This window comes from Tenrec ecaudatus, chromosome 1 (genome assembly GCF_050624435.1).
Source record: "Tenrec ecaudatus isolate mTenEca1 chromosome 1, mTenEca1.hap1, whole genome shotgun sequence".
NCBI classification, from domain to species: Eukaryota; Metazoa; Chordata; class Mammalia; order Afrosoricida; family Tenrecidae; genus Tenrec; species Tenrec ecaudatus.
In genome coordinates, this window is record NC_134530.1 from 168,042,165 (window position 1) to 168,068,056 (window position 25,892).

The window sequence follows — 25,892 nt, forward strand, 5'->3', positions numbered from 1 at the left end:
TAGGCATTCAGTAAATAGTTGTGGAATGAATAAATAGAAGATGGGTGACTTGCGGCCAAAGTTAAACAAAAAGGTGTTACTTGTGACTTAGCATGGTAAAATGAAAATCATACTCAATTAAATTTAGATCAAAGGCATATGCTAATATTAAACTGTACATAGAAGATCCTGATATAAAATTCTTATTATAATCACAACAATAAAAACTAGTGCGATGCTGGGAGAGTGAAGGGTGAGTGGGTTGGAAAGGGGGAAATGATTACAAGGATCCACATGTGACCTCCTCCCTGGGAGATGGATGGCAGAGAAGGGGGGGAAGGGAGACTCCAGATAGGGCAAGATATGACAAAATAACGATGTAAATTACCAAGGGCACATGAGGGAGTGGGGAGTTGGGAGGGAGGGGAAAAAAAGAGGACCTGATGCAAAGGGCTTAAGTGGAGAGCAAATGCTTTGAGAATGATTGGGGCAGGGAATGTGTGGATGTGCTCTATACAATTCATGTATGTATAGGTATGGATTGTGGTAAGAGTTGTATGAGCCCCTAATAAAATGTAAAAAAGAAAAGAAGAGAAAAAAAAAGAAAATGATGAGGGCAAAGAATGTACAGATGTGCTTTATACAATTGATGTATGTATATATATGGATTGTGATAAGAGTTGTATGAGACCCTAATAAATTGTTTAAAAAAAAACAGGAAGAAAAAAAAGAAAAGAAAAAAAACTAGTGAAGATGAAGTTAGTGAAGTTAGCTAGCTGAGTGGTAGAATCACTTAGCCAGAAACCCTTTTTTCCAGAGCTGTTGGGCACTTTCTGCTTGTCTAAGCACAAGCTGCTCTCTGGCGGACAGGTCTGCATTTTTCAATCCAGGTACTTAGGACTGGGTAGAGCCTGTAAAATATTTGTTTGTGCTTCATAAGTATCCTCTACATTAAAATAGCTTGGTAATTTATTTAATTGTTTCTCAAATTCTAAGTGAAAAAATTGAGTCTAAAGAAGAAAATAAATTTTTTTTTACTTCGGCTTGTGAGTTTTAAATTATACTTTTATTGACATTTCGTACACATTCCAATACATGCATTCACATACAATTCTGTTGTTCCCGCCCATCGGGTGGGGTTATTCAATCACCAACGCTATCCACTGCCCTTTTCCCCACCTTCCCCCCTCTCTCCTCCTGCACTCTCGGGGAATCACCAGTCCTGCCACGTCTCTGACGGATCATCCATCCTGACCATGTACCTACATATACAAATGAACATACACAACTCTAACGTGATCAGTGAGGTAAAACACATACCGACCTTACCAGCAAGGGGAGGAAATGTTAAAGAAGTAGAGGATAGTTATGTGGTCCATCAGAGCCACACCGCACCCTGGCTCTCTCATCCGTTCTCTGTGGCCCTTCTGAGAGGGACTGACCAGTCACCTTGCAGGTGGATTCTGGGTCTCCATTGCCCCTTCACAGAGCGTTGGTTGCGTGCTTTTGAACTTTTGATACTTCTTTCCATCGATGTCTCCAACAACCGAAGCACCAGAAGGTGCAAATGTATGGCGATGCTCTATAAAGATTATAGGAACGTCATAGAGGATAAGAAAGCGGAGAGAGAGTCGGATCCATTTTGTGGTAGCATGTTCACCTCAGCTTCTCCATGCGGAAGTGAGCACGCTGGAGAATGGGAGAAGTGAAAGGGGGCCACTGCTATCTCGGGGCCTTTGTTTAAGACCTGCATAGTCAGTAGTTACATCCGGCGCAAGGTGGGTGGCATCTACATCAAAGGTCCCTATGCTCACAGGTGAGGAAACCTAATACCTGCATTGGGGGAAGGTACAAGGGAGCTTGCATACCCCGTTGAAGAGAGAGAAAAAGACAATGCCTGCTTCTATAGGGAGATGCAATCCACCATGTGCTCACTTTAAGGCAGCAGAGCCGTTAAGGGGAGAACCTGTGGGAATGATTTTTGAAGCAGGATCATGTCCTTGGATTTTACCTCTAACTTACTGAAGTGGAGGCTTTCCTACCATGGAACACCAGCTTTTCAGATCCCCTCTGTAATAAGTTAGGGAATATAGTCCTTGTCATAGCTCCCTCCGTGTTAGTTTCCCACACATCAACATCTCACGATCACACAGGCTGGAAGTTACGCTTTCTTATGTTTTACCTTTTACACAAACACCTTGTGTTAAGTCCATCCTTCATCATTAACAAATAATTGTGTTATACTATTTGTTCAGCAAATATGCCCTGCTTTCCACTCACCATCGATTAGACACTCTATTGGATATAAGAGTTTAGTATAGATCTAATGCCCAGACTCAACCCCTGAAGCCAAAATTCTGAGTAGGCAAGAAACAGTCAAAGGAAAACCACTCGAAAATGTTTCAAGAAGGTCGATTTTGGATCAGCTATTCTAAATGTTACAGTAAAACTCAGCATACCACAATTTAGTTATTGATTTAAATGTTTTTCTTCTGCAATGGTAAAGTGTTTTCCTCTAAGTGACCGAACTGTCAACCTCTACATATTCTTTTTTAATCATGTTATTGGGGGCTCTTAAAGCTCATAACATTCCATAAATCAATTGTATCAAGAATATTTGTACTTATGTTTCCACCATCATTTCCAAACATTTTCTACTTGAGTCCTTGGTATAAGCTCCTCTTTCCCACCCTACCTCCCTGACCCTCCCACCCTCATGAACCCTTGATCCATTATTATCATTTCATATCTTACACTATCTGTTGTCTCCCTTCACCCACATTTCTGTTCTTCATCCCCCTGGGGGTTGGGCTGTATACCCAACCTTGTGAAGGGTTCTCCCTATCACCCCTCCCTGACCATCCCCCTACCCTCATGACATCACTACTCCCACTACTCTCCCTTAGGGGGTCATTTGCCCTGAACCCCATGTGCCAGGAGCCCTTCTCTGCACCAATGTGTGTTCTGAAGTCAAGCCAGATTTGTAAGGTAGAACTAAACTGATCATGGCAGTTGAGGGGAGGAAGCATTAAGGAACTAGAGGAAGGATGTGTGTTTTGTTGGGTGCTATATTGCATCTTGGTTGAATCATCCTTCCTCGTAATTCTTCTTTGAGGAGACGTCCATGTGTACGGATGGGCTTTGGGTCTCCATACATATTCTTGAATGAGTAAAGAGGCTAGGTTCTAAGCGGGTGGCAAGTGATGGGTGAGTGAATACATATCAATGAAAATCAGACAGAAGGTTTCTTTATAGGTTTCAATGTCCATATGGTTCTTGTAAGTGATAGCTTTCATGTTTAAGGAAGAATGGAGGATTCAGAGTAGTTTATACTGTTCCAAAGAGCAGTCAGAGACTATTCTGAAACAAACACAAACAAATAAACTTAACAAGTAAAGGAACCCGTGAGAAGCCAGAGATGAATGTAATAGAGGAAGGTGATATAGGGGAAGAGGATATTTAGGGAATTTTCCAAAGCAGAACAGGACGATAGAATAGCAGAAGTGAGCAGGGAGAGAAAAGCCCTAGGCAGTCTGGGAAATCATTTCATTTTAATATATAAATGTAAAAAAAAAGACTCGAAGTGAAGTGACTTTCCTGTGCTAAATAAGATTCATTCTATAGCAGTTGAATTAAGTAAGACAAGTGAGCAGGATGGCTGCTGATGACCAGTGGAGAAGCTGAAAGGCAGAGGCGAGAGCCAGAGCTGGAGAGACAAGGAGCTTGAGGCTTGCAAGTTTCCTTTGTTCCAGACGGTAGTTAAAGGGAAACATTGTCATCGGTGGGGAAGAAAGTCAGAAATGAGAAGTTGTGGGGTAGGTTTGTCAACTAAGGATCAAATACCAGTTTGTCTGAGAGAAAGAAAAAACACCTGCAGATGAAATGCTGATTCTGCAACTCGCATTGTTAGTTGGTCTCCTCCCAGCTGGTGTGTGTGTGTGTGTGTGTGTGCTTGTGATGTAGACTCAATATAGTCCAGTGATGTGAGTGCCAGCCAGTTTCATTCTGTGTCTCCTCGTCTCTAGGTCTCTATTCTCTTCTGCAGGCTGTTAATAGAACGTGACATCCTGGGATGATCAAATGACTGAAGACATAACCGTGTTTTTCTCTTCCTTCAGACTTTGAATTCTCCATTTATGGAAACTTTCTCCACGCTACATTCTTCTCAATGATTTTTATTTCACTTTACTCTGTTGTTTTGCTACCCACAGCCTTGCAGGGGCCTATCTCCTACCGTATCATCCACATATCATCTTATTACAACCATTCCTGGACACGAACCCTGGCCTCTGGTTGGTTGAATGAAATGCAGACTCGTAGCTGGGAGAGTAATTCTGGCACTGCCGTTTCCCTATGGCCCTGGCCCAAGGGAAACTTCAGCAACAAAGAGCTGGTAGAACTGGAAATGCTGCTTCGAATGTACTTCATCGGATTGACTCGGGAAATTCACAACTATTACAATCAACTGCAGTTTGAATGTGAGTTCAGAAACCGGGGGAAGGGGGTGGTGTTTGTGTCTCAATAAAAAAAAATTAGGAAACACCATCCCTCTCCATGGAGACGCTTGCTACACCGGCTTGCTCTGCCCCACAACTGCAACCACACACCCTTGCACAGGGAAAAGGGAAGGAGGAGAAATATTTTAAATCTGACTTTTGAAATGCTTCAAGCCTTCTGCTCCTTATGATATCCGTTCTCATTTATTTTTGGTTTGTATTTTACCATTTCTCCTTAGTTATATCTTGTGACCACAGTTTTCAAACTTTCAAATGTACATTCTCTGCTGTCTCACTCTTTGACTACTTAAAATATGGTATTCAATCCCCCAGAATCCCTTGTGCAGTCACTGTCTTCTATATTGTCATTAAAATCCACTTCATTGTCTTCACTCTGGATGATCATAATCCCAAATCCCTGCCTCCAGTTCTCTCTTACCCACATCATTTAAACCAGTTTCTTCAATCAGTTGCCCCTTGCTTCATGTCATTCCTCTCTGCTTCTCCATTGAAGTTCCACCAACTCTTCTCTATTTGATTAAATGGAACTTAACCCCATTCTCTCAAGTTTCTTATATGATACTTATTTTTCTTTACATTCATTTCATTTTTAAAAATTATCTTTCCCCCCAATTCACGATTCCATTTTCAGATCCCCTTGAAATACAGATGACAGGAGGCTGTGAGTGGCACCCTGGGGAGGACCCACAGGCTTTCTGCTGGCGGCTTTTCAAGGGTCAGATTTCCTGAGCTTCCACAACATGTCATGTGTGCCCTCTCCACGGAGTGGAAGAAGGGCTGAGAATGTCTGCAGTCTCATCAATCAGTACCATGGCATCAAGGAAGTCGTGCATGGACTCATCAGTGGCACCTGCCCACGTTTCCTTTTGGGTCTCATAGAGGCAGGGAGGGTGTATATCCAGAGAAAAGGTGAGTCCTACATCTTCTTTAGAGCAGTTTTTTTCTTTTAAAATCTCATCATTCTACCATATCCTTCAGATTTAGCTTACGAAGAAGCTAGGAAGAGAGGAAAATGAGTGACAGATTTCTAGGGGTGGGAAAGATATGTCTGCATAAACTGATGTTGACATTTGAACTTCTAAATTTTGTGTAGAGGCCTTACCTGAATTGTGTTTCCTGTCTTTTCCAGTGAAGCCTGAAGTCAGGCTGTCTGGTAACACCACTCAAGGCCATGGCTGTGTCCTGCTGGTTTGCCATGTCTTTGGCTTCTACCCAAAGCCTGTGTGGGTGATGTGGATGAAGGGGGGACAGGAGCAGCCAGGCACTCGGCGAGGTGATGTCCTGCCCAATGCTGATGGGACCTGGTATCTTCATGTGCTCTTGAATGTGTCAGCCACAGAGGCACCTGGCCTATCCTTCCGGGTGAGGCACAGTAGTCTAGGTGACAAGGACATTGTCCTCTACTGGGGTCAGGAAGAATGATACCTCAAACTGGAAATTGGGGTTGGTTATCTAGGCACCGTACCAGAGCAGATACACTTTATGTTTGCTAGGCAATTCAGGCTCCAAAGGGATAAAATTTGTGAATTCAAGGATTAGAAAGAAGAGCTGAAAATGTGGAACTTATAGATGTAAGAATATGTTCAGGGTGACCAAGCCCTCCAGAAAACAAACAAATAAACAAAAAAATAACTGAATGTAATCCAGAAAATTCCAGCTCACAGCAACCCAATGAGATCAAGCAGAATTTTTTTTCCCCAAGACTGTAACTCTTTACAGGGGTTGAAAGACTTTAAGGGGTTGCTTTTCTCCCTTAAAGCAACTGGTAGTTTTGTGCTATTGAACTTCTAGTTATCAGCCAAATGCGTAATTCACTATACTACCGCAGTGCTTGCTGTTGAGGATTCTAAGAAACATTATTCCCTGCACTGGATGAGAGAAGAAATAAGAAGAGAGATCGTCGAGGCAGACCCTTAAACAGACAAAAGAAACCCAGAGAAATGTAGTTAAACAGTGATTGTGATGGATTTAAAATGAATTCTTTATGTGCATTGAAACACACAGAATATCACAACTCCGTGGCTATGACCTTCTTGGCAGGGATGGTGTCCCTGCTGCTTCTGACTGGCTTGATGTTTTGGTTTAGGAAGAGATGGTGAATTTTTTGTATCCACCTTTCTTGCCCTAGTCCAACCTATCTTCTGTCCAACGTTGCACCCATCTTTCTTGCCCCTCACCATAGTTGCTTCTCTATCATCTGTTCTTCTTTTTCTCCAATTCTCCTCGATTTCTCTTCAATTTCTACCTTACCTGACTGTCAGTCCTCTTCTTATACAGTTCCTATGATGACATACTGTGAGCTTCTTCATTACTCTTCTCCCTTTGGGACCAGAATCCAGCAATCCAGCAGCTCAGGATACACCTGAACACAATACAGAGATGGCATCTTTCCAAGTCTCCTTGTAAATATTTATGCTTGATAGCTTGTTTATTTCTGCTTAATGTTCAATGATAAATATTAGCTAAATATAATATTTCAGGATTTATTGCTATGGCCCAGGTTATTGGGCTTTAAATCGTAAGGTTAAATGGGATAGCATAGTCCATAAATTCCAAAATTAATCAATCTAAAGACTTATTTCAGGGGTTACTTCTTGAGGTGCTGATCATAATTGACATATAGGGAGCAAGTCCTACATCCTTGGAGTTCCACAGCACTCTAACTGTATTTTGATAAATGTATTCTTCACTTCCAATCCTTTGCTTCCGTTATGTAAGTCACCCATTCCCTTCCAATTAAAAAAATTTGGATAGATAAGTCTATCAAATACAAGTTTTCCTCTCCTAATATATATTTTTCTTCTTAATATTTATTTTATCTGCTTGTAATATGATATCAATAAAATCTTAGTTTATTATTTTTCTTCTTTGTGTTTTTGTCAGAGTTGAGACATTTGATTTGTTCCTCAATAAAACAATCTTCTCACTTGGCCAAGAGGACTCACCTATGCCTAGTTCCCTGTTTTTTTCTCTGAACTTCTGAGAAAAAAAAAATACAATAGATTCTCTTACCCTGTTTAATATTTCAGTAGATAGAGTCAATAAAATGCAACTCTTCTCTTACCATTGCAAATAAAAACTGCATGGTAGTATGTAGATCCTTGTGACTCAGGATAAGCAGCAGAGTTATTACCTCAGAGCTTGTCATAAATATATGATGTGAGGCCTTACCTCATCAAAGTCACATTTTATCAAAACCACCACAGAATTCATCAGATAATTTAAGTTTGAGAGGCAATCATGATACCTGAGAAGTTGTAGGGCAAGTATAGCACTCAGAAGGAACGAAATTCATCAAAAGAAGACAGTCAGAGTTCCACTGGATTGAAGTAGTATGAAGATATTGAGGATCCCAAATGGTAGCCTGAGTCCATAAGTAGACTTAACTAGCTTAATATTCATTCATGCAGTCAACAATGTCTAGTAAGCACTTACTATGTCACATATAGTACTCCCACAGAGTAAATGTATAGTAATATTTTAAAAAGCATAGTCATCATTGTCTTCTGAGCTTAAATTTTTTTGCTTATCAAACTTGATTGTATGGTGTATAATTTCATTGTTGTGTGTGGTTTAAAATCATTTTATTGGGAGTTCTTACAGATATCATAATAGTCCATAGTTTAATGACATCAAGTTTATTGTACAATTGCTACCACAATCAGTTTCAAAGCATTTACTTTCTTCTTAAACTCCTTGATATCAGCTTCCTTTTATCTCCTCCTTTCTCTCCCCTCCCACACACCACCCAACACTTATTTTTTTTGCCATATCTTACACCATCCAATATATCCACTCACCTATAATTCTGTTGTTTGCTTCCCTCAAGTGGGGTTATACAGTCAACCATAATATCAGCTACCCGTTACCCCCACCCCTCTCTTTCCACATCCTCAGGGAATCATTACTCCTGTTACTGTTTCTGAAGGGTTATCTATATTGGCTTTCATGTATTGAACGATCTTAATGATACAAATGAACACATACTGTCTAACATGATAAATTAGGTAAAACAAATAAAAGCCCAAATATTAAGGGGATAAAATATTAAGAATTAGAGGATAATTATGTGTTTAATTAGTTCTATACTCTACCCTGGATTTATCACATTTTCCATGTGACCCTTCTGAGAGGGACTGTCCAATTATCTTACAGTGGGTTTTGGGTCTCCACTAAATACATACCCCTTCACATTGGTTTGGCTGCTTATCTTTGAACTTCTGATACCTCTTACTGTCACCACCTGCTGTTCTTCTTCCATGTGGGCTACATTGCTTCCATGGTAGATGGCCACTTGTTTAACTACAAGCCTTTAAAACCCTAGATGCTATATCTTTTAATAACTGGGCACCACCAGCTTTCTTCACCACATTTACTTATGCACCCATTTTGTCTTCCGTGATCATGTCATGAAGGCATCATACAATGCTACATTATTCGAACAAATGCTATTGAGGTAAAATTTAAGTAGAGGCCCAAAGTTGGTCTGCTTTCTTGTTGCATTTGCAGATCTATACAAACTAGGGGTTACCCCCAAAAAACTGGAAAAAAGCCCCTCTCAGTGGAGCTTTCATAGTACACATTTTCTCCATGAGGCGAGCTTTGAGCAACTTGCTAGTGCACCCAGTGGCATCACCTGGGAAGGTTCTTTATGCTCACAGTAAATTTTTTTTGTAAAAGCAGTTTCGCTCTACCTTTTTTTTTTTTTTTTTGTGATGGCCAATTTAAGAGAACAGCAAGCAGCTGCGAAAGTTTGTTTCCTGCTCAGGAAAAATGCCACAGAAACTGTTGTGATGTTGAATATAGCCTATAAGGCCAGCACACTGGGAAAAACCTCAAGTGTACAAGTGGTTTTCTCATTTCAAAAAAGGTGAAATGTCAATTGGTTACAAACCTCATTTTGGACATCCATCAACTTCCCAAAGAGACAACATTCATGTACTTGTGCTCAAAGACCAATGATGGACCATTAAGGAGATGGGGAAGTTATCTGGACTATCTTGGAACTTGATTCAGTGAATTTTAACAGAAGATTTGACAAAGAGAAGGGATGCTATGAAATTTGTGGGTTCTGACTGACCAGGAAAAAAGAGCATTGAGTGGAAACATGCTCGGCTTTGGAAGAACAGCTCCAAAGCAAACCATACTTTTTTTTCCCAAGGTCATTACTGGTGATGAGACATGGCGCTATTCTTACGACCCCAAAAGCAAACATCAGTCAATCCAGTGGAAGAGACCATTGTCATCCTAACAAGATTTTCAATTGAAATAAAAAATCAAGAAGATGGCCATTTGTTTTTGATGTGAGGGGGATAGTGGATTTAGAGTTTATTCCACCAGGTCAGATTGTTAATCAGGCTCTCTATTTTGCGGTTCTGAAATGATTGCATGGGAGTGATTAGATCAGCTGTCACACATCAAGCTGCGTCTGAGATAAGGCGTGCGAATGAAAGGAAAAGAAAGTATGGGATTGGGAGGACAACAGTCTGATGGACTGAAATACCGAGTATATTCAAAGCTTGGTTTTATATTCTTTTTACAAGGGAATGGTTACAAAATAAACATAAAAGAATTTGTTTTAAAAAACATTCTGAACCTCTTATCTGTGCAGATGTTACTTAACTGGGCACACTTTCTAAACACTTGAATAATAACAGCACTAAATTTTAAGATAAGCACAAGGACATGCAAGGTTCAAAAGAATCTTAAAGAGGTCTTAAAGAATGGAGTTATCTCACACTGCTTTTAGCTGCAAGGTCACAAAGAACTGAGTTATCTCACAATGCTTTTAGCTGCAAGGTAAACAGAGGCACAGGGGACTAATTAGTCACCCACGAATAAACACCTTGACCAGCAGGCCTCCTACATCTCCCTCTTCTTTATTACTAAAAATGAGCAAAGCGGGACTGAGTCTGTCTTAGGTTGGGATAGGTTCTGATGATCTTACCCATCATTGGGTCTACTGTTATTTAAAAACAGTTTCCTGTCTTAGGTTGATGCATCTGAACTTAATCCTCTTACCTGTCATTGACTGCCAGTCTTTCAGACTGCGGAGGGGGGTTACTCCACGAACTTGATTTAACTTAAGGCTGCTCAGATGAACTTGTGCTATAATTTGTGTCAGCATGGTTTGAAGACATTTCAGATAACAAAATCATAAAATGCAAAAAATTTCAAAAATTAATAATAATGATAATAACAATAACTTAATATTCATGGAGAAACAACCTGGGGTTAACTATCTCATTGTTAAGCAAGTACATTTGATACACATAGCAACTCCATCTTTTATCAAGCCATACATCCTTGAGAAAATTAAACAACCTTTTTCTCCCAGACCTTGCATACTTTCTTGTTCTTGACAGTTTGTTCAAAACGTTAAGGCGCAGAAGAAATCAGCAAACACTGACACATAGGTTATGAGAATTTTCAGCTGTTTCAAGACTGAGTCTTAATGGCCTTCAGCATCTTTCCCCCTTTTTTATTTACTGAAGACGTTTTTACTCAAACCGTCGGCAGATGACTGTGCCTGTCTTAGGTTGTCGAGTCCTGAAATCACCCTTACCCATCATCAGTCACAGTCCTCCAGGCTACTATGACCTGTCTTAGGTTGAGAGACTCAGACTCGATCTTACCTGTCTTTGACTAACCAGTCTCTGCCTTACACCCCTGTTTGGGGAGAGGGCAAAGTGTGCAGGTGCACTTCATGAAGCTTTGTTCCTAAGGTCATTAATTCAACCATAACCTTGCACAGTATAATAGGAAGTATGCATAAGATCAACAATACACACACTTCTGCTGTGACCATGTCATAAAGAGCATTAACTTTTTGTTCTAAGTTTCTGTCTATATCTTCTTGAGTACCCAACACAATAGTCACATTTTTGGATAATTCATTTACAAAGTGGGCAATTTGTAATCTGCTGGCAGCATAACAAAAGAAGGTTGATACACAATTGCAATGACAATACCTTCAGGGGTCTAGGTAATACAATTGGACAAATTATAATTATTACAAGACATATTAAACTTACAATCATCATGATCTCTATTAATATTCCCTGCCAAAAGTACATAAGGCGATGTTACGCAGGCAGTAACGTTTCTTTGTGCTTTGGAGGAAGGGCCCATAAGCTTCACATCACCCAAAGTAGCTTCTGTTTTCCATTCACCATTATTTTTTTGAGTATTGTCCTGGTTGCCAGACCAATCAAGGATATATCTCTCTTTTGTGATGTTATACTGGATAGGCTTGTCGATGAGACACGATCTCCACAATATGGCTTTATTATTATTTCAAGTCTCTAGTCCACAAGGAGAAAAAGACTGTGGAGTAGATGATAATACATTTCCTTCACCTTGTACAGGGAGGGTGTGAGTCATTAACCTACACCGTGATTTCCAGACCTTCCCAGACAACAGGATGTAAGAGTGGTGGATCAGGAACTTAAGCCTAGTACTGCTCACTGTCTGATGTCCCCAGAAGCACTTTGAGCAAATTACCATCTGCATAGTTTGCAAAGTGCACCAAAGTTTCCGGCAGTCACTTTGCTCCATCAGCATCCTGTGGGAAAAACACAAACATGCCCTCTTCCCCAAATTAATACCAGGTCGGGGCCATGCCATGAGGCAAAACAAGCCAATGATATCTCTTCATAGGTTCTTTGAAGTTGGTGGAAGAAATACTAAAGGCAAATATTTTACACCATTTAGATTCAATGGGATAGTATAAAAACAATCTTTTAAGTCTAAAATGATCTTATATGTATTGGCTGGAATAGCAGAGGCAAGGGAGCCAGGCTGCAGGGCTCTCATAAATTCCATAGTATCATTAACCCTCCTTTACTGTTTTTCCTTGCAAAGCGGCTGCTATAGCAAGCTCCTAAGCAAAGCAAGGCCCAATGTCCGAGCATAGTCTGATCTAATCAGACAGGTTGCCCTTTTTTCCAAAAAGTCTCAGTACTGCCTGACTGGCATTATTTGCATTTTCAAAAGGCAATTGTTTAATTTTTTAAATACAAATCCTGATTTGAATTAGACAAAGGGACTAAAAATAGCACATACTTGAAGGTTACATGGTCTACAAATGATGACAATATTTTCCTTGGGAGAGTGGTTTCGTTGGTAAAATTATTTTTTAAATATTCAAAAAAGACTCAACTTCAAGCAGTAGTAAACACAAGCAAAAGTGATTTTATCCTTAAACTAAACATTAAAAAAAACTCTCCGTACATACAAGTGAAAGAGTATGTAATACTTTCACACTCACACACGCACAAACACAATTTATTTACACAAACAGTTTACATCTGCTGTATTTTGACAATTCTGATGAAACTCTGATTTTCACAAGTAATCTGACATACAAGCTTTGGACAATTGTTTTTTCTCCTGCATAAAACAAATCATCTCCTGACCATATTTAGAACAAGCAGATGTAAAATTTTTACAGTTTTGAATGGAATGGGGTGAACATTCACCCCTGTCCTTGAGCATTCTGTGCCCTAACTGGATAACACCCTGGAATTCCTAAATCTACTCCTTGTTCTGTTGCTAACGATGCATAAGCTTTCTCCCAGGCTAACGTCTTTGTTGCATTCTGGCAGACTTCTCAGTCTCCTGCACCAGTTTAGAAATCCCTAAGTCCTCATCATGATAATGTACTGACTCATCCTCTAGCTGCTCCGCATCATCAGGATCAAGGAATTCCTTGTCCTGGCTTTCAAAGCCCGCAAGTTCGCTGTTCCGAGGCTTCAGTGGCGGAGGGGGAGGAGGCGGATGTGCAGAAGGAACTTTTCTTTCAATTTTGTTCCAGCATGCAAACAATTTATTCTCACCCCAGAGACCCTCATGCCTAGCATCCAGGCTATCCCTAACTAATTCCGTAAGCTAAACGTGTCTATAGGAACCTTACTAGGTCCATTAGCAGTATAGTGATCTTTTAACCACTGCCCTACTTTTTGCCAAGCTTCAATATTTACAGACCTTTCCTTAGGAAACCAAGGACATACCTTAACCACAAAATCTAAAAACTTCTCTACTCTTTGATAGCTTACTTTGCTCCTCTAACTTTTAACATATTTTGAAGCATATTTGTATACATACATTTACTAGAAACCTGTCCCATCATTTATTACTCCCAACTTTTCACCACTTATCCTTAATTTTATCTGTAAAGATTCATGGCCGTACTACTCAGTGGTGTCTGTCACGGGATCCTCGGTTTTCAGAGCTCCAACTTTGGGTGCCAAAAATACGGGTGATTAGACCAGCTATCCCGCATCAAGCTGCAGCTGAACTGAGGCGTGCGGATGAAAGGAAAAGAGACATACAAAGTATGGGATTGGGAGGACAACAGTCTGATGGACTAAAGTACTGAGTATATTAGAAGTTTGGTTTTTATACTCTTCTTACAAGTGAACAGTTACAAAACAAACATCAAAGAACTTACAAAAACATTCTTAAACTCTTATCTATGCAAATGTTACTTAACTAGTCACACTTTCTTAACATTTGAATAATAACAGCACTATGTTCTAAGATAAGCACAAGGAATGCAGGGTTCAAAAGAATCTTAAAGTGGTCTTAAAGAACTGAGTTATCTCACACTGCTTTTAGCTGCAAGGCAAACAGAGGCACAGTGGACTAATTAGTCACCCACCAATAAACACCTGGACCAACAGACTGCCTACAATTGAATAACAGTTTACAACATAAAAAGACCTGATTTGTGGCAGATGGTGGACTGGTTTTGCCACCATGACAATGCACCTGCTCCTGTAGCCATCTCAGCGTGTCAGGTTTTGGCAAAAAAACCCAGCATGTTTCTCTTGCCCCATGCACCTTACTGACCTGATCTCACTCGTGACAACTTAGAAGAGGTGAAGAAAAAAAAACGAGGGAGGTGCTGTTAGCCATCCAAATATAATAGCATTGAGAGTTAAGTAATAAAAATTGAAGATATTTAGCTGTGGATTTCATCCTCGCACAATGCATTTGTTTGTTCATTAGTTAATTTGATCATTAATTCAACACATATTCAGTTTTAACAGTTTGCATATTTACTAGGAGTAATTCCAGTAAGTATGAGAAGCAACTTCGGTTCCAAGCCAAGCATCGAAGTAACTAATAATCTTCTCAAAAAAAATTTTTTTTTTATTCTTTCATTCACTCAACACAGGGTCAAACTTCAGAAGTCTTTGGAAGTTTCGTCTCTTAGCTTTTATTTAATTCTTTCTCTACACAATCTCTGAAAATGTTTCTTCCATTTCCTATTGCTGAGCTGTATTAACTTCAGTAGACAGTAAAAACTTGGTTCTCTCCTGTTGTTTTCCTGAACACACTGACTTCAGCAATGGGGTTACTGTTTAGAGACCAGAAGTTTTCTCTAAAGGAAATATTCCTGAAGGAAGAAATGAAAACATAGAAATAAAATGTGAAACATGTTTGCAATTGGACTTGAAAGAAAAGGAACTAGTGATATATAATCATTCTGGTATTGAACAATGGGAATGAGATAGCTGTACTGTCAGATATTAGGTGGATACAAGAGTGGATTAGAGGAAGAGGTGAAAACAACTTCAGTTTTAAAAACATGGAAAGAGCTGCGTATTATTCCCCACCCCAGCAGTGGCCCATCCTCTGAATACTTAATATAAAATTAAATTTATAAGGTTAAAATTGAGATTTTTAAAATATAAAATTGTATTTAAAATAGAAATATATAGAGCTGGATATTTTATTTTATTTTCCAAACCATTTTATATTTTTTGAATTTCTGGATTTTTTTATTATGAGTTGGGTGAAAGTTTACAGAGCAGATGATCAATTTTATAGTCAACAATTAACACACATTTTGTTTCATGTCATTGAATGCAATCCCCATGACATAATACCACTTGTAAAACTTTCTTCTTGTATTTTCTGTTTTCATTCATCGTTCTTTCTGAACCCTTAAAAAATCATTTTATTGGGGGCTCATACAACTCATCACAATCCATCCATCTATCCATTGTATCAAGCACATTTGTACATTTGTTGTCATCATCATTTTCAAAACATTTTCTTTATACTTGAGGCCTTAGTATCAGCTCCTCATTTTTTCCACTTCCTCCCTCCCCCACCCTTGATAATTTGTAAATTATTATTATTTTTTTCATGTCTTATACTGTCCGATGTCTCCCTTCACCCACTTTTCTGTCATCCATCCTCCAGGGAGGAGGTTATATGTAGATCATTGTGATAGGTTCCACCTTTCTCTCCCCAACTTTCCTTTACCCCCCTGGTATTGTTACTCTCATTATTGGTCTTGAGAGGTTTATCTGTCCTGGATGCCCTGTGTTTCCAGCTCATATCTGTACCAGTGTACAGCCTCTGGTATAACAGGATTTGTAAGGTAGAAGTAGGGTCATGATAGTGGGGAGGGGTGGGGAGGAAGCATTAAAGAACTAGAGGGAAGTTGTATGTTTCATCGGTGTTATACTGCACCCTGACTGGCTCATCTCCTCCCCACGACCCTTCTGTAAGAGGATGTCCAGTTGCCTATAGATGGGTTTTGGTCTCCACTTTGAACTCCCCCTCATTCACAATGATATGATATTTTGTTCTTTGATGCCAGATACCTGATCCTATTGACACCTCTTAATCACACAGGCTGGTGTGTTTCTTCCATGTGGGCTTTGTTACTTCTCAGCTGCATGGCCGCTTGTTTATGTTCAAGCCTTTAAGACCCCAGGCACTATATCTTCTGACAGCTAGACACCATCAGCTTTCTTCACCACATTTGCTTATACACTAGCTTTGTCTTCAGCAACTGTGTCGGGAAGGTGAGCTTCATGGAATGCCAGGTTATTAGAACAAAGTGCTTTTGTATTGAGGTAATACTTGAGTAGAGGCCCAATGTCCATCTGCTACCTTAATACTAAATCTACAAATTTATGTACATAGATGTATTTCCCCATTGTCATATATAAATATATTTATATATGTACATACCTGTATTTAGACCTCTATAAATGCCCTTTGCCTCCTAGATCTTTCCTCTATTTCTTTTTAATTTCCTCTTGTCCCTCTATCATGTTCAGTCTTCATTTGTGATTCAGTAATTCCTCTCAGTTACATTGCCCTTGATCAAGCCATACCAGGCCTCCTGCACCCTCCTCACCACTGATCTTTGATCACTTATTGTTCCCCTTTCCCTGGGTTTGTTAATACTTACTTCCTTTTCCCTGCCTTCACCTCACCCTTGACCCCCTGGAACCTCAGTCCTGCTGTTTTCTCCTTCAGATTGTTTATCCCACCTATCTTATCTAGATAGACCTGCAAATAATAAGATGCACAAAGAAACAATACAGAGCAAAACAAAGCAATAGAAGACAACAAAATAATAGCAATGACAACAAAAATGAAAAGCCTGTAAATAGTTCAAGGTCTGTTTGTTGACCTTTAGGAATGTTTTCTGGTTGAGTCTGTTGGGGTGTCATGCCCTGGCTCCAAAGTCTATCTTTGGTATTCCCTGGGGACTTCAATGCTGCTCTGTTGCACGCCCTTAGTGTTTCACTTTGGTGTGATGGGGTCAGATAAGGCACAATTCCCACACTGTGTCTCCAGTGTTGTCCCCCGTAGCTCGATGGGTCAGTGATCTGAACCATTTTAAACCTTGTCTTTGGTTAAGTTCTGCCCTTTTGGTTGATTATTTTCAAGTATTATAATTTCCCTTATAGATCTGTATTTTTAAGCAGATAATTGAGCCATGTAAGTGAGTTCATTTCTAGGCTGGAGGACCACAGTTTTATGGCTTCCAGTTCTCTATATTATACTAGTAAATCTGGCCTTTTTATGATTTTGGGTTTGTTCTACATTTTTCTCACATTCTTTCCAGGTTCTTCTAATGTGATCTCTTTCAGAGTGGTTGGTAGTGATAGCTGGGTGCCATCTATTTTTTCTTGTGTTGGGGTTGTGGAGATTGAAGTTTGCGTGGTCCATTAGTCTGTGGACTAATTGTTTCTATGTGTGTTTTCTTTCCTTCATTCCTTTAGTCTCCTGACAGTGAGAGGCCAGTGGTTGTACCTAGATGGACACTTATGAGTTTTAAGACCCCAGGTGCCACTCATCCAAGTGGGATATCGCATTATTGTCTTGGTGGACTATGTTCTGAAAATTGATCATGGTGTCCCCTAAGACCATGGTCTTGAGCTCTCAGACCCAGACTATTTCCTGAGGTGTTTGGTTATGCCTAGAATTTTCATAACTTTGCCCCCTATTTGCTCAACAACATTAATGGATATATTGCAAAAAACCTGGTCTATCTATTCCTGTAGACATTGAAACTGAGTTCTAGAATCAGTAAACTGATTTGTTCAAGGACAACATCTATGATTTTCATACCTGAATTAAAATATAAGATCAATTAAGGATGAGTACAGCCAATGTGATTATTGTAATGCCACAGATGTGGAAATGAACAGTAGAAAAATAAAGATTAAAAAATCATAAAGATGTTGTGATAACCTGAGCCAAAGCCTAAAAATCAGGATATTTATTCCCTCTTGCATTTTCAAATGTTCTTAAAGAGTTTTGATTTTCACAGTATTAGAGATTTCATAAGTTCTTTCCTCTTGAGAATATGTGAATGAATATTTCAATGATTGTTCTAAGCATATATTTAATCACTTGAACATTGTAAGGCCTAGGTAGGATTTAGAAAGAAGAGGTGGCTAGAAACAGACAGTGTAACACAATTAAGGATATTGTATTCAAAAGGATTTATTGAACATAACATAGGAACAGTGGACAGGCCAAACCATTTTATTAGTAGCTAATGCAGATATCATACTATTCCACAGTTTAATTATATCAAGCAGTGTCTTGCAATTGCTACCACAATTGGTTTAAAAGCATTTTCTTCGTTCTTGAACTCCTTGATATCAGCTCCCTTTAACCTTCCACCCCCCACCTGTCCCACTGTACCCCCCAGGAATCTTTATTCCACTTATTGTTGCTATAGATTCACCCATCCTGGGTTTCATATGCCGAAAAACATAGAAAATCACGTAACAGAGAGTCAGGAAGACTACAAACAAATGACACATTACAACAGAGCTAAACCCCAAGATGAACAGAAAACAGAAAGTATTGAAATCCTGATCACGCCCACAATGCATCAGAAGGGAGATCAAGTAACAAGGTTTTAGCAGTTTGAGTCAGATGAATCATTCTAATCTATTACAGTCATCTCTCCAATAGTTTCTGTCTGATAACCTGGTTACTCCCATCCTCAATCATAGGTAGAGGGAAATCACCAGAGATCCTGCAAATGTATTTTTGGCTCCCACTACCATTCATAGGCTTTTGGAAACCTGAATCTCACTATTTAAGCTCTGATACTATTCCGTCCTTTGTATTTGGATTATATAATCTACAATCCTTGGATCATGGATGTTGATGTGCTTCTTTTTTTTCTTGTGGGTTTAGTTGACGTCTCACCTAGAAGGCTGGTTGTTTAAAAACAAGTCTTTAAGGGTCCAGATGCTATTCTGTCTGATAGTTTGGCACCATCTAATTTTCTTCACCACATTTTGTTATAACATCCATTTCTTCTGTGTTTCCCTTGTGATGGTGAGCACTGGAGCTTGATGTTTTAATTTAGTATTTTTTATTATAAATAGGTGGTTGGGAGGGGACTTCAAAATATGTGTGGAAAAACTTAATTATCTTTTAATTTCATTTTTTCCCAGGAAGTTTTTGAAGCCCCGTGTATTTGGTTTTATAATTTGTTGTATTTTCTTATTTATTCTATTTTGTTTACTAATTTGGTTTTAATTTTGTCCTAAATTTTAATGTGATGCAAAAACCTACTTTAAAGAAATGCATATAAACTGGTGGTCAAACTACATGGGAGAGGGTTTAACATATCCATGCATAATCATATTTATAAATATTTAAAATAAGATATTTATTATTTTAGTTCAGTTTTTAATGATCTTTAAAATAACTCTTTATCATATTCGCACATGAAAGGACGTGTAACTGGCCTACTCCACAAGAGCTAGAGGTTGACATGGAATTTCTCGGAAAGAATTTCTCTTGAAAGAAGGGTTTAAAGAGAACTTGTAAGTGTGTATAACTAGTCTAAGAGAAAAACAAATGGAGGAAAATTTTTCTCTCCAAAGTGAGCTGGCCATATCCGCTCACAAACAGATGCTTTGTCATGGGTTGGAGCCAGAAAAAAGGGAGATTTGAGTAAGAGTGAAAGAAAAACCAGTCTGTATCATGTATCAAGAAAATGAGTTTAGTCCATCACTACAGAACTGAGGGTCTTGGGGTTTTAATCATGTCAACGCTGTAAATTTACATTAATAATGGGGGTTTTCTCGGTTTCTGGAGGATTATTTCCTCCTCTTTGAAATTGGAGGAACTTTCTCCCATGATTCTTGTTTTCTCTGCAGGTTTTTGTTTGCTCGTTTGTTTCTTCCTGATTCAGGAACCGGGTGATGCATAGATTGTTTCTCTTGATCCTGTCTCACATCATTCTCAGACTTCCTTTGGATTCCGTTGCTTCCCTCGCCTCCCCCACCCTTTTTCTTTCTCTGTCATCACTTAGTCAGGGTGCTTGTCTTTGAGCTCACGGGTTCCATTTTTCTCTTCTTCCATTATATTGCTAAGGTCTTTTACCATGTTGTCTACTTCTGGTATCTCACTGTTTATCTTCTGGGATTCCTTTTTGATTTAATGTGTTTATAGTTTTGATTTATTCCATTGCTTTCACAAATGTTTCCCTCATCTCTTGAAAGAACCTAAACATCATTGTTACGGCAGTTCTGTTAGGTTTTTCCGGTTAGAAAATGCCTGGCTCTTTGGCTTTGCACAAGAAAGAATTCACCCTGAAGCATGTTTTCAGATCCAAGTGAGTTTGTTCTGAAGTTTCAGGTTTTGACAGGCTCCCTCAGGCCACTTCACACCCACCTGTGGAAACCTGAGGCTGGAGAAACCACAGCACAGCTGAGGAGCAGCTGGAAAAGAGGCAGGTGGACTCCCATCCTGGCTTTTCAGGGCACTCCCTGGAGGCGTGGTTGATGGTACTGGTTGACCCCTTGGCTGAATTAAGCCCACCTGACCTGAACTGGAGCCATCCCACGTGCACTGGTTTCCTGGCTCAAAGGCCTGAATTTTGCATGCCCTCGAGCCTTTACGGCTGGCTGGTGGGGCTCACCTGATTCTCTGCTGCAACATCATGGAGGGGCAGCTTGGCGTAGAGAGGGACAACTTCCTGTCTGGCTACCTAACCGTTCTACTGTATTTCTGGTAGTTGTGGGGTAGTTTTTCAGAGCACTCCACTGGACTTGGGTGATTTTCAGTTCTTCAACATGAGCCCCTAATATAACGATTAAAAACAAACATTTTTTGGGGTGTACTGCTCTTGACTGTTGTTTTCAAGGCAATGCGGTACCGCTATTAGAAGCGTGGGGGCTGCTGTGTTGTGTAGGACGTAGATGATTTGTTTCACATTTCAAAAAAGATATTTAACAGGGGCTAGGAAAGAAATGGTGTGGAAATGATAGAAACACGTGAGAGAGATGGGTAAGTGGAGAAGGTGGGGATAAAGAAGAGAGAATAAAATCAAAGTAACTGTATTACTATTAAGGGGGCTTCTGGTTAGACCAAATGTCTTTACAAATGATGAGAAAATGAAGAGGGATAATAAGACTGAGTGGGTAGCATCAAAGTCTATTTCACTGGAAGGGGTGTGTGTGTGTGTGTGTGTGTGTGTGTGTGTGACCAAAAAGAGATATAGTGAAATAGATGGGATAAGAGAAATGTGTAAGCACATCATCCAATCAGAAGAAAAGATTCATCTCACACACACACACACACACACACACACCAGAAAAGAGAAAGAAAAGAACAATGAAAGGATAAAGTGAGCCAGGCAGGGAGACCTAAGAAGAGATTTATATGTGCTGACTATATAAAGTGTTGAAAAAAATTAGGCAGAGGTTTATCTTGGGTGCGATATTTACATTCTGTTGCTCTGCCAGTGTGAACAGATGCGCTCTCTCTCAAGGGCCAGGGGGCAAAGCCTGACTCAACCAAAAGGAGAAACAACCTAGATTGGGTGGGTGTGGTTTGCCCATGACTGCCTGGGAGCCATTTAAATTTGTAATGGAGTGGGGCCACACAACAGGAGGATTTATGAGTCACAGGAATATAGATTATGATAAATTAAAAGGTTATAAAAACCAAACAGTTAAAAATAATAAACTTTGTTTGTGTGGGGATTACTGCTTCTTTGGCTTAAAAAAATTTTTTTTTTTTAATGTCCTCCTGTCTGTCATGAGGGGAAGAGAGGAGCACCTGTGGGGGAGGGATGTGGAGTAATAGGGATGTAAAGAGAGAAACTTGGGATTGTTTTTCCTGCCTATCTTATATAGATACACCAAAAGAAAAAGAAAAAACCATACATATAGTTCCCAGCCATTAGTCCAACGCCATTTCTTTCAGGGTTCCCTTTCGCGGGACTCGCTTACCTAACAGCAGTTCTTCCCTTTTGTTCCTCAGCATTCCTGTCAGGCAGGCACACCACCCAGAAGCCCCACTGCTCTTCTCGCAGTCAGGAATGGAGCCAGCTCGTGCCCCACCCCCTGCACCTTTAGACTTTCCGTGTGGCCCCTTGTGAAGATCCTCCAACTAGTTGAGATGAGGTGCCACGTGCTTCCACTGAGTCAGAAGTCTGCAATTGGAATTTCTCAGGGACAGCATGACTTCTTGGCGTTGCTCCCTCGGCTGGTCTGTGGCACTCCTCTATTGGTTCCCCCCTTGTGGGCAGGTCAGACCGGTCACTCTCCCCAAACTGTATCTTCAGTGCTGTCCTCTGTAGTGCTGTCGTCTATGGAGGGAACGTCTTATCTGAACGGACGCTGGCCCTACAGTCCTCTCTGTGCATGAGCTGCTCCCAGCAGGAACATTGCCCTCAAGGCTTGGCACTCCAGAATATCTCCTCTCTCTCTCCTTTTCCTGTGGAGACATAAACAGTACTCTCCCCTTGGGTGGATTAGTGCCCTGTTCCCCCAGTGCCATCTTTTTTTCTTCTCCCACACTCAGGGTGGGGGGCATGGGAGAAGAGTAGGTGGGGTGGGGTGGGGGGGATGAGTGGTGAGCCAATAACAAGGAAGATGTAGCATTGCTGGTCATGTTTGATCAGTTGAAATGTATCTGAGGGGAATTACTGAGTGGTGAACAATGGGCAAACATGATAGTAGAGCAGGAGGAGAGAAAAAAGAAAAAGAGGAAGTAAGTAAGTAAAATTTCATTATATATGTATAAATATAGATAGGTATATATGTAAATATATAAGTATATAAAGGTAGGTATATTTATCTATAAATATGTAAGTAAAACAAAGTAGCAGATGGACTTTGGGCCTTACTTACTTCAAAATAAGAATGATTTGTTCTAACAATGTGGCAATGTATGATACTCACCTTCCGGACACAATCACTGAAGACAAAATGGGTGCATAAGCAAATGTGAAGAAAGATGATGGTGCCTAGCTATTAAAAGACATAATGTCTGGAATCTTAAAGGCTTGAAGTTAAACAAAGAGCCATCTAGCAGGGAAGCAATAGAGCCCAAATGGAAGTAGCAAATCAGCCTGTGTGACCATGCGGTATCGATGGGGAAAGGTATCAGAAGTTCCAAAACAAGCAATCAAATTGACGTGAAGGAGCATGGACAAAAGTGGAGACCCCAAACCCACCTGTATGACAATTGGACAGTCCCTCACAGAAGGGCTACATAGAAGGTATGATAAATCTAGGGAGTGGTGGCACACTCATGAAACACATAATTATCCTCTAGTTCTTTAATATTTCCTCCCTTTACTATTATGATTTTTGTTTTACCTATCTTGTTCATGTTCATTTGTGTAATGAAGAGAATTCTATGCATGAAAGCCAAGATAGATAACCCTTCAGAAACAGTAATAGGAGCCATGATTTCTTGAGGGTACAGGGAGTGGGGTGGAGGTGGGGGTGGTGGGAAGGGGGATGCTAATAAGAATGCTGACTATATAGTCCTATAATCCCACTGGAGGAGAGCAAATAACAGAATTTGCATAATCCCACTACAGGAGAACAAATAACAAAATTGCAGGTGAATGACACATAGGATGGTGTAAGTGATATAAATATATATCACACAAGGGTTCCTGGGGTGGTAGGGAGGAAGGGAAGGGAAAAGAGGGAGCTGATATGAAATATGACATAGTTCAAGAAGAAAGAAAACGTTTGAAACTGATGGTGGTAGCAATTGCAAAATTATGCTTGATCTAACTGAATTACGGAGTTTTATAATATCTGTAAGAGCTCCCAATAAAATGATTAAAAACAAAACAAAATAAATGAAGAGAAATGCTTTTCTGTCAAATGGCAAAAAATTGTGGTTTGGGTAGTGAAGATGTTTTCACTGAGCTATCTAAGTAGTCTGCTACCCTTATTACAGGACTCCCAGGCCCAGCCACGTGAAGGACTTGCCTGGGGGCGTTGAAAGGAGGCCTGCACACATATGGTTCACCCAAGGGCAGGCAGAGTGCTCCTAAGCAGCTCTGGCCACTGGCCAGTGGTGAGTCAGGAACAGAAGCAATTGGCCATCGTTGGTGAACTCTGATACAAAGATAAAGTTTGGTGCACTTGGCTTTTACTCTGTTTCTCTAGGCTCCAGGGAGCTGGAGATTCCCTCCCATTGGGACTTCTCTGGTACTTGCTGAGGAGACCTTCTTGTGTTTTTAAACTGGTGGCCACATTCCCCTCCCATCCTGAAGGCTTTATTTTAGGATTAGGAAACAAAAATAAATCAGAAGATGCCAAATCAGAACAGTACAGTGGCAGCCTACTCAGTTTTCTTCAAAATTCTCACAAACTTTCCACTTTTGATCAGGAACACGGCTGTGGTGATCACTCTTTGGAAACATTTTGAAATTGTAAATCAGGTGGGGGTTTATAGTTCAGATGATCAACTTTGTATTAAACAGGTAAAGTTACTAATCAAACACTCCAATAGCTCATTCCTCACCTCCTCCATGGTTTCTCTTCTCCCTTTTGTGGATTAGCATCTTCCATTTAATCCATGCTAACACTTTCAAGATTCCTTTCTGCTAAAGCTTTGGCTTGCTTTCTCAAACCTACCACATAAAAATCAGCTATTTGCTTATCCCTCAAGAAATTCAACAAAGTACAATTTCTTGAGTAACTAAAAAAGTGTTGTTATGACCTTTGTGTTTGACTGTTCACTGTTCTTTGACTAGACAACGTTCACCTCTTGAGAATCATTATTTAGACTATTCTTTGTCTTCAGGATTGTCCCGGTAAAGCCAGGCTTCAGAATACCTTACACTTCTTTCCCAAAATGCTTCAGGACCTTGATTCCATTTGTTACAATTTCCATTGAGATATTTTTTTACCCATAGCTGACCTGAGATCAGCAGTTTGCTTAGCTTAATTTTTTAGTCGGATCTGTGTAAGATCACTTAATTGAGATATCTGTAGTGTTGGCTATTATTTCTGTTGTTTTCATCCATCCTCCTCAATTAGGGCGTGAACAAAGTTAACTTATTCTTCACAAATCGATGTGTATGGTCTGCCACTAGTGGCTGGATCTTCAACATTCTCTCATTCCTTCTTCAAATGCATTATCAATAAGTAATTATCCATTCGGGATATTGTCTCCCATAAACATTTTGTAAAGCATCAATGAATTTACCATTCCTCCATCTAAACTTCATCGTAACAGTCATGTTTGCTCTTGCTTTGATTTTTTAGCAGAACTCATGTTGCTTTGATAGGAACTCTTTTCAAACTGATATCTTTTTTGGTTCTTCAAACTAGATTGCTTTTAGATATATTATAATAAATTAATATGTGTTTATTTTGGCGCAAAGATTTTTGAAACCCATGCACAGTTTTTTCATCATATACATTTCCAATGAACTTTTTGAAAATGTCTTGTGTGTGTGTAGTGTGTGTGTGTGCGCACATGCATAAGAAAGTTATACAAAATGTGGAAAAGAATCCATTACTATTTAATTACAATTTTTTTGTGAATCTTTTGAATCTCTGCCACATATATTGGTTTTCTTCCATCATTTACTCTACTACTAATTTATGGAGTTGCAAACGGTGCAGAGTTGACAATGAATGGAGTGTGATGTTTAATGGTATATTCCAACTTAGTAGACCAGGATTTTCAGTATTATGGAATTACCCTCAATTTGGTGGATGAAGAGGAGTTCCTTAGTAGTGTGGTCTGCATCCAAAATATATAGACATTCTGGAAAAGCTGATATTGCTAAATTTTGCCTCTGGATCTTAATTTTCTGATGCCCATTTCTTGGGATGTGAACCA

At 39.7% G+C, this 25,892-nt stretch overlaps 1 pseudogene; it reads left to right on the forward strand.

The window, feature by feature from the left end:
- The first annotated feature begins 1,556 nt into the window (after nucleotides 1-1,556).
- Nucleotides 1,557-5,918, forward strand: LOC142438114 (T-cell surface glycoprotein CD1c3-like; annotated as a pseudogene).
- Nucleotides 5,919-25,892: the final 19,974 nt, after the last annotated feature.